Raw genomic sequence first — 10772 nt, 5'->3', positions numbered from 1 at the left:
GAAATTGCAAAAAAAAGTGCAATCCCACAGTTGTTTTTTTTTTTCCATGTTCACTAAATGCTAAAACTGACATGCCATTATGATTCTCCAGATCATTATGAGTTCATAGACACTAAACATGTCTAGATTCTTTTTTGTGGTGGAAAAAATTCCAAAATTTGTTAAAAATTTTTTTTAAAAAAAGATACCCATAGCGTCTCCATTTTTCGTGATTTCGGGTTGGGTGAGGCTTATTTTTCGTGCGCTGAGTTGATGTTTTTAATGATACCATTTCGGTGCAGATGCGATCTTTTGATCACCCGTTATTGCATTTTAATGCAATGTTGTGGCGACCAAAAAAACGTAATATTGGGGTTTTGACTTTTTGTCTTGTTACACTGTCGATTGGGTTAATTCTTTTTTTATATTGATCGATTGGGCAATTCTGAACGCTGTGATACCAATTATGTGTTTGTTTGATTTTTTTATTGTTTTATTTTGAATGGGGCAAAAGGGGCTGATTTGAACCTTGATTTTTTTTAAATTTTTAAAAATATATATATTTTTTTTACTTTCAGCATGCTTCAATAGTCTCTATGAAAGACTAGAAGCTGCCATAATTCAATTCATACAGCCGTTGATCAGATCGCCTCTATGTAGCAGAATTGTTCACTTGCTATGAGCGTTGACCACCGGGCGGCGCTCATAGCAATCCGGCAGTGACAACCATAGAGGTCTGCTGGAGACCTCTGGTTGTTATGCCAACACATCGGTGACCCGCGCTCATGTGACGGGGTCACCGATGGGTGGGATTCTTGGCTTGCCGGAGCGCAAGTTAAATGCCGCTGTCAGAGCGGCATTTAACGGGTTAACAGCTGTGGGTGAATCACGATTCCACTCACAGCTGTTAGAGGCACATGTCAGCTGTTCAAAACAGCTGACATGTGCCAGAAAAGATGTGGGATCAGCGCCGGAGCCCACATCAAAGGGAGGGAACCCTACATCAGTGTACTATTACGCCCAATGTCGGAAGGGGGTTAAAAATAATGACTCCTTGCTTCAATTAAAATGGCAATAATCCCCCCATTGTGCCTCCTTATAATAATGACCTTCAGTACATCTTTATTGTAATAAGGCTCCTGAGCAAAAGTGTACATAGAAATAACATTCTGCCCCATAGAAAGAGTCCTATCATGTCAGAGTCAAAGAAGAGCATATCACCCAACTTTTTAAGAAACAGAGAAGAAAATGTATTGCAGCACTTAGACAGTAATTTTTGCCCCTACTGAAGCCCCTAAGTGGCTTCACTCACTATGATACCACTTTTATGATCTACATAGAGTATTATGCCCCCAACAGTATAATGGCCCCACAAACACTACACAAAGTATGATGCCTCATAACACCCCACACAGTAAGATTGTCACCACAGCTCTACCACAGCTCCCAATATACAGTATGAGAGGACAATAGACCTCCACACAGTATGATGCTCACCACAGAAAAATTCCCCTGATGAGTCAATTCATGCTGAAACGCGTTGGGAGACACTATTTGCGGTAGAGGCCTCTCAGCAAGGCAAAGGCGCCATGGTTCATGCTGAGGTTGGGACCCCTCCATAAGAACGTGACTGCAGGCATCGATGTTTAAATTCAGTATCCTCCAGATGAGTATGACATCTATTATTTGATATGAGCTCGCCATGAGAGTTGTGTAAATGTTGGTCCTGGTTTGTAAGACAATTGACACACAGGACACAAAATCTTCATAGGTGAGAGGTTTTTTCAGACATTGATGATTGGGACAAGTAATATGTCCCAAGGCTGTATGATGTAAGAATATTGAGTACCGCCATTCATTTATTAATAAGGACATACCTCAATATATGGTCTTTTGGTGGTTGTTTATGAAGCTATAATGCTCTTTCAGCTGGTGCATAACCACGTAAATATAGACCTTATGTAAATGTATAATTTTGATGTATGATACTACTATCTTGCAATCCAAAAAGTAGGATCGGACTGTGTATTTAAGTCAAATAAGTCTGTTGGTAGCAGGATATATTTTGAACAACGACCTGATAATAAGCGCACGGGCACTTTTATTTGCATTTATGGCACTTTGATGATATTTTAATATAATAATAATAAATGCTGAGTTTTAACTTTCCAACCTGCTAAAAACACACGTGTTTGCCAGTTTTTTTTCTTATGTTCACCATTGTGGACGCAGTTTGGGATTTCTAGCTGTTTTCACCTGATTCATCAATTGCAACTGTTTAAAAATCACAAAATTTGACGCAACTCTACTTTAGTACCTCCCTGTACAAATGTTATGCAAATCTTTTCAAAAGGTCCCATTTTGTGATATTTTGAAAAGATGCGACTTCTTGCTCAAAAAAAATAAAAAAAAAAAATGGTTATTGCAATGAAAGAAGACTATTTTTCACTTGGTGCGAAATACATGAACCATTTTTTATTAATGTTGACATAATAAACGTCAATGATGAAAAAAACAAAAAGTGGATTAACAAAAACTGCAAATGAAGAATCTGAGGCTTTAACGTTTCACAATGCCATGTCAAATATAGTTTTGTAAGTTTAAAATTTTTTATTCAAAACCTTTGGGCATATTTGGAGCCATTTAGAATAAACCAGAACCCAGTTTTAATGCAGCATAAGAAATAAGAATTCCAATTATCATCAATCGTTATCAGCTGAAGTCAGACCCGGCAGTAAAATTATAGATGGATCATGTTTGTGTCACGATCCATTTTAGGATCGATGTCAGGTCGGGATCCTTATATATAACCTTTTTTCCTTTCAGGCCATCTGGGATTAATATCATTAATATCAGTTTTTGCTCACGGTGGCCGCTGGTGTAATTGCATGGCTGGTCTATCTGTTGAGGCAGGTTGAAACCACTTCCACCTTCCTATATAAGCTCACAAGGTGCACCAGCTAACTGTTAGTGATATTATTCCTCTTTGGAGACCAACCAAGCTGGAGTCAGGAGCAGACTGTGTTGCAGTGGAGCTCCAGCTATTTCCTTGTTCTGGTGCCTAACTCTGCTGTTCGGTGCTTAGCAGCAGATAAAGCTAAGTTTTGGTTTTCAGTTGTTATAACTCTGTGGTGTCTGTTTTATCTTTCTTTTGTTTTTTGGTGCAGTTCACAGTTTCCCCTGTCTCACCTCCTGGGGAGGGGGTTGGGGGTTTAGCTCAGGGCTAAACAGGAGATAGGGACAAGTCAAAGAATTGGGCCTCACTACCATCAAGTGTACCCCCAAGTTAAGGAAAGTCAGGGCACCCGCTTAGCCTGAGGGCCCAGGTTCCCGTCCCCTGTTTTCCCCAAACTGCCCCGTGACAGTTTGTTTCTGTCCCATTTATGAACTGATTTGGGGAATCTCCCGTTTATTACGACAAGCATTTGCCTTCTGCCTCGGTGAAGCAGCGGGGTGGTGGAGAGCCGCGCACCTTGTCTGTTCTTGTTGAAACATGCCGTGTGGCTTTGAAGTTGAGTTTTCACATTCAAATACAGCGTGTTTGTGCTCCTGCTTGTGAATTATAGATCACTCTCCAAGCTTTACCTGCTTTCCAGGGAAGATGTAAATGGGGCCTACTAAGGGACCGAGCAATGACAATGGATTACCTACAAAGCTAATTCCAGTCTATAACTCTCTCATTCACTGCGACTAACAGAAACCTGCAGGGATGACAAGGCTCCATTTCTCTGCAGTGACATTTCTGCCTTCACATTCCTGGCTGTGCTTCAGCTCCTAAAGACGTCTTGTGTTTGCAGCTCTCCCCGGAGCCCCATAAATGCTGCTGTGTTAGTGGTTCCCATTGTAGCAGCTCACGTATGACAGTTTATCAAACTAACGAGGCATTGAGTGATGCTTTATTTTTTTGGGTTTAGCTCCATGAGGGGAAAATTTCAGAGAAGAGAACTGAGGATTAGCGACAACAGCAATTTCCTTCTCAGCCCAGGAATCTATAATTTATTAATGTGAGAACGCTCGGCTTGAGTGTTTAGGGTAGAAGTCTGTTACACAAATCTGAAGCTGAACCTGTGGCTTCATCTCCTCGTAGACTTATTGCTGAGAGTTTATGAGATCAGGCACTACAGAGTCAATGCACCCCATTGCCCTGACCTCTGACATATCGCACCCATACATGACTATGTCGTTTTGCACCAATAAGGCAATGTGGCGCAAATTGTCAGTGCAAATAATTCTTATAGCAACATACAGTTAAGAAAAGTCATTAATAATCCCCATTTCTTACTGTAAGGACGCAGTCAGAAATTGGACTGAGATCCGACTGCAATGCAGCAGACTGACAGGCGGCTCTCTCAACCCGAGTATGACAGCTGCATAAAAATACATGAAGCTGTCACGCTTAGGTTGGGAGAACTGCCGTCCAGTCCGTGCATTGTGATCCGATCTCAGTCCGATTTATACCGCCATTTGACCGCACCATGAGGCTACGTTCACGCGTCCAATAATTTTGGTCCAAGCGCAGTCCATAAAAAAAAATTCCCAGCAACCGCACTTGGACCAATGTTATTTAATAAGGCTGTTCATAGGACTTTTTTTTCCCAGGGACTAAAAATGGGAAAATCCGCCATAAAACTCAGCGTGTAGGTTAACAGGTGGTAGTGGGTCGATGCCTCTTTACTGTACCTTCCCTGTCAAATAAAACTGCAAACCGGTTCAGAAATGGCAATATCATTGGATGACGGCAGGATTTCATTAAATGAAACCAGTCCCATTTCTTGTTGTATTAGTGCATGCACAAAAAGCAGGTGTAGCTTGTTAAGGGGGCACTAGACCGTACTCTGACTGTGGATTTTGGTGGAATGACACACATACAGGTGTGATGGGGCCTAATCTGCCTGTATATTTTTCTGTTGGTAATGAAATTATTTTCATCAGTGAGGATTCTCCTCCCAGGGGTGAGCGCAGATAAAATCATAACATGGAATGCAACAAAATAATGAAGCTTATTACGGTGCAATTTATCTTCTGGGATGCTGAGTGTAGGGCCACATGTGGCACCGTAATATCAGTTATTAATATCAGCTAATCATTCTACCACCCAGATGGGTGAGGATGTATTTATTACTGCAAGTATCACAGCTTAACTAAGAAATCCCTTTGTAAATTAATCCATATATAGAAATAATTCATGGCAATGAACATGATGGACAGGGGAGCAGGCGATGGACTGAACAATCTCCAGTGCACAGATTAATGTTCATTTACAGCTGGGGCTAATGTGGAAAATTTAGGGCTTGTTCACATGTTGCATTTTTAGTGCCGAAAAAAACGAGGGTTTTACAGTTTCTCTTGAAAGGGACTTCTGCAGGAGTAGGCAGCTGACAGAGCAACTAGCAGCTGATTGATGAGGGTGCAGAGTGGGGGACAGCCACAGATTTAACTCAACAGACCCTTTAACGCCAACATATACACATGAAAGTTGTCCAAACCCATGGCTTTCAACAGGATTTTCAGAGCACCTAATGTGCATGGTGCTCTCCTGCCAGACTCCCAAAAGATTATTACTAGGGGGACATAAAGAACAGCAATTTGGAATTCAATGGCCCTATCTTTTTGTTCAGTGGGGAAATAAGCTGCTGCCAGATCATTCCTGTAAACAAAATAGGAATACTATGCTTAAGGTCCCGTTACATTTAGCGATGCACCAGCGATCCCGACAACGATATGACCTGGTCAGGATTGCTGGTGCATCGCTAAATGGTCGCTTGTGAGCTGTCAAACAGGCAGATCTCACCAGCGACGCAGCAGCGATCCAGCAATGATCGGCGGTCGTTACCTGTCACACGCAGCAATGATGACGACTTCCGCCTGCGTCCATGCATTGCTCTTTGTCGCTAGCGAGAAAAAAACGGCCCAGAACGTTCCAGCACGATCAGCGATATCTAGCGGGGGGTCGGTCAGAGGTAAGTGTCACACAACGCAAGATCGCTAGCGATATCGCTGTTGCGTCACAAAATTGGTGAAAGGCCCTTTAGCCAGGCTTCTCTGTGTGTGATGGAGCTGAGAGAGATAGTGGTCATCCAACTGACAGCTACCTAATGTATATTGTCAGTTTTATAGCTTCTAAATGTTTCCTTTGAAGGAAATCTGCCAATAAGATATCACTCCAAACTGTATATATTCAGATATGAGCATGCAGGGTTTTGAAAGCTAAATCCATCGGTACCTTTAATATCTTCTATCTGTTGCTGCATTCTCGAGGCAACAACATTTTAATACTCATTCATCTGAGAGATTAAGTGCTCTGGGAGTTACAGAGCACTTCCTTATCCTCTGCCTTCCAAGCTTGTTTGCCCTCCTCTCACCAGTCTCTGTAGCTTGATTGATAGTTCATTGTTAAATTACATTGTCTGGCACCTGACGACACACAGATAGTGAGCTATCTATCAATCAAGCTAAAGAGGCTGGTGCTGGGCAGGGAAACGGGGGGGGGGGGGCAGAGGCTTGGGAAGTGCTCTGTCATTCGCAGGGCACTTAACATCTCACATTGGCATTTGAATTAAAACTCTTATTTTTTTCTTTTTTGCAAATACAGAAACGGATAAAAGGTCAGCAGTTTTAGCTTCCAAAGACATGTATGTCCATATATTGAATTTGCAAGCAGAGAGTTTCTTGCCGACAGATTACCTTTAACTGCCAACATGCGGAAAACATAAAATTGTTGGTGAAAGCTATACACAAAATCTAATACAAAACTGCAACACTTCTCATTATAAAAAAAATGAGCGTTATGTATTAAAGTCATCCATAAATATCAATGGCGCCTGTGACTTTCTCTCCAATCACCGATTACTTTTATATGACAATGTAATAAAGCTTACATTCTGCAACAGGAGAACTTTTAGTGCCCCCTCCTCAGAACTTATGTTTCATATACATAAAAACATGTGTTTTTTTCCTACAGATTGCTTTACAAGTGCATAAGATAATTGCTCAGCAAATAATGTCTGAAACATTAAAAGGATTTTAAAAATGAATGTTATAAAATACAACTACAATTAGGAAACTCCAACAATCCCTTTACTGCCGGCTTTTATTCTGCAGTAATATTTTCTGTTCCTGACTAAATATTCTCTCAGCCTGGTCATCGTAATGTGATCCAGTCCCACAGGAAAAAAGGCTCCAAATGACTGGAACTAAAACGTTAATCCTCAGGGTAAACTAGACTGCGGCTATAGCGGATCTGAAGCAGGTTAGTACCTACGCTTTGTACATGCATCCTGTATGGGGGTGCAGAGAGTCAGTGTGACGCTGGTCCCATACAGAGTCCTTTATGTCAGCCATTGTAGAGAGCTTCTCTAATTAAACACTTTCACTCTGGAGATGGAAACAATCAGAAGAGGCTTTAAACAAATGGGATTTAGTCTAACTGGACAGGCATCTTAGAGCAGGCCCTCGCAACATACGGACCGTGGGAGATGCTGATTCTCGACTTCCTAAATTCAAATGTATTCGCGCCTTTCAAACGTGAATATATTTGGACACTTTGGAGCCAGGGCAGGGGCAGAGCAGGGCTCATCAGCCCCCACCCGACCTCATCACAATGCTGGTGTCGCCTCCGCAGAGGTGTCGAGAAATGGTAAGCGATCTATGGAGGAGCCAAGCACTGAATATCCTGACTATTATAGGAGGGTTGGGTGGTTTGGTATTACTGTGAGGGCACATTAATGTAAGGGTACATTATGCGGCAATGGGGGAAAGTTGTGGAGGAAGCACAGTCTAGCAAGGGGAAGTGGGGGGGACATCATGCAGAGAGGCAATGTAGGGGAATATTGTGGAGAGGAGTGGTGTGGGGGAATATTATGGAGATGGGCAGTAAGGAGGAATATTATGGAGGGCAGTATGGGGAAGACAGAGGAGAGCAGTGTGGAGGTATTGTAAGGAAGTGAAATGTGATGTTTCCTTCCTCAGAGTTGTCCCTCCTATGTTACTATGAATATATTGCAGTATTATAATGTTTCTGATTAACGTTTGCGGTACTGCTACATAGAAATATGTATTATCGCCAGTCTTTAATGGTATTGCCACATGTACATGTTACCATTGTGTCTTGTATAATATTATGTGTCTGTTGTCTAGGTAGTTAGGGTAAGCTAGTGCATCCTTCTTGGAATATTAGAGGAGGGCACTTTTAGTACATAGTTCCCCCATAGACCGGGTAGATGTAATTATGCTGCGGGCCACTAGATGGGGGGCATACTAGTGGGGTCTGATAGGATGTTCATAAAGGGTTAATTGTACGAGGGGCTGCTGGGAGTTAAGGTAAATGCTGAAGAGCAGTTTAGTCAGACGGGGCCAGGGCACCAAATGTCCACATGGGCTATAGTCTCGGACAGCTTGGCAGCCACGTAAGTCATCATAGACCATGTTACCCATGGCCACTGCATGTCTTAGCAGTGGGCCAGAAAAGGAAAGGAAAGATGTGGTGTCTCATCGCCTGGGCCAATGCTTTTAGGGCAGAAGTTGGCTAGACTAGGGAGATGAAGGGAATTGGAGCTTCGACGAGATCAGTACAGACGGGCTGGATGCTTCACCAGGGGCCACCAAACGTAGTGACTGATGAATTCATGTCTGGGGTGAAACAGGCTGAAGTAATGTCATTATAGCGAGGTCAGGCCAGGAAGGAACTGGGAAGCAGTCTAAGACTGTACGGTCCGAGAGTGTACTGCACAGAAGTGACAACGAGCAAGGAAAAGATGAGGAAGCAAGCAAATGTTATGATGTACCAACGGTGGATGTAACATGCGAAATCCTAAGTAAAGAAAGTTGTCTTGGACTGTGTCTCCATTGATGGGGGTCGCCTAGAAGAGGGACCGTTATGGCCTGGGAAATGCCTGGGTGGAGCTGAATCTGGAGATGCAGGTATGCCGAGGAGAAGAGAATTGTTTTATGTATGGGGAAGGACTGGACACAGTTGCTACAGTAATACAGGTCACGAGTAAAGTCCTGTCCCTCCCTTATATTTGGCGTAGTTGGCAGGATGTCTACACCGTGCAACGAGGGATTGCTGCAAGTGATGAACTTGTGAGGGATGAAGTTTGGCAGGATGCGTTTGCCTTGCCATGTGGAGAAGCCGCTGAAAGAAATTATGAAAATGTATGTGCGACTGCTGTCCCCCTGGAAGATGACCAGGAGAAGGAGCCAGAAGTTGCTGTTGATGAAGAAACACTGAATTTGCCTACTATTAATTTTTTGACAACACCGAACTTGACTACTGCACTGAATTTGACTGATTGGAGAGGAAAAACTAACACCTTCACTGTGACCAAGATGGCGGCAGTGAGAATGGCGGGAAATAGCAGGGAAGAAGAAGTAAACAACGAAAACCGCGTCCTTCGTGGGCATTGCCGTCATTCTTTGGCACCAGAACTTGCCTGTCAGTATGCCCAGGTCTGCCGCTGGTGGGAGCGGATGAAGAGGAGACTTCGCCCCTTGCAACTGATCAGTAATGGAGAGAAGAGGCGGCTGGAGGCGGTTCCACCCGGTGACGGGAGGGACTCAGAACAATACTCCGGAAGACGCCGTGCAGCGCCATCTTGTACCCATGAACCGGCCATGATGCAGCACTCATTTATACGTAGCTGCCAAGGGGTGGGCCGTATTGAGTGGAGGAGGCGGCAGGAGAGGACGAGTGCCTAGCCTCCAGCAGTCAGCAAAGAGCCAGCGGAGGCTTCCACCTGTACAACTTTAGAGTTGCCTCGACCCCGGAGCGTCCACCTGGCGGAGATACCATCTTTCCGGATACTGGATACTGGTGGTGCGGAACCAACGGAGCAGCTTCGGGTCCAAGGATAGGGTGAACCACAATCCCCCTGTTAATTCAGCAAGGACCGGAGCCGATAGTTGCTCAGAAGGAACTACGACCGGAAGTTGCACCTGAACCAGTACACCAGTCGATTGTCACACGTGCGGACGTTCCCGCAGAAGGAACTAGTGTCCTGAGAGCCGAGACTGCTTCTACATCAGCGGAATGTGTGAGTGCGCCCTTGTCTCCAACCCCGGAAGGGAGGCCTTCCCCCGCACAGTTCCGTCTCTGAGGCCGTTGTCAGCCCCTTGGTTCCTATGGAAGAACCAACCTCTTCACCCCAGCTGTCGGAGGTTCAATCGGTCTCCAAATCGGCCACAGCTCTGCGGGCTACCCATTCCCAACCGGCCACAGAAGGCCCCTTTCCCACACCCAGGCAGGCCACCTGGGTGGAAGGGGTGATCCTTAATAAGAAACAACGAGAGTGGGAGGTCTGAAGAGAGCTGCGACAGCTGGGTGGGAGCGCTCTGGCAGTATGGCGCACCAGTGGCTGGCTGGTGTATACTGACACCGAACAGGGCTATGGCTTTATTCGGGAGGAAGGAATGGACACCAAGGTCTATGTTAACGTGATGTTCATCAAACTCGGGAGATTGTTGAACACGGGAGACTGGGTCTCCTTCTTATGGAAGACTGTCAACGCGGGTATTACGTGGTAGCGGTTACCCACTATGACGAGGACGATATGTGGTCTCTTCCTGGAGTTGGCACAGGTCCCATCATCGGCTGACACCCAGAGATCTGACGGTGCTGTAGACAGTAGCACCATCCATATCCTGTGCGGCTGCAGGGATGACACCTGACAGAGCGACACGCGGTGTGTGCTGTTGAGGTTTGCGGATCATCTTGTGCTATCCTGTTGCATTGTTTAATACATTGGGACTGTTCCACGTCCCTGTGGGCACTGCAGCCCTAGAAAAAGGTTTTCCCT

The sequence above is a fragment of the Dendrobates tinctorius genome, unplaced genomic scaffold, assembly GCF_039654945.1.
Source record: "Dendrobates tinctorius isolate UK_male_01 unplaced genomic scaffold, ASM3965494v1 ptg000065l, whole genome shotgun sequence".
Taxonomy (NCBI): Eukaryota; Metazoa; Chordata; class Amphibia; order Anura; family Dendrobatidae; genus Dendrobates; species Dendrobates tinctorius.
The sequence above is the reverse complement of the archived record's forward strand: the minus strand, read 5'-3'. Positions refer to the sequence as shown.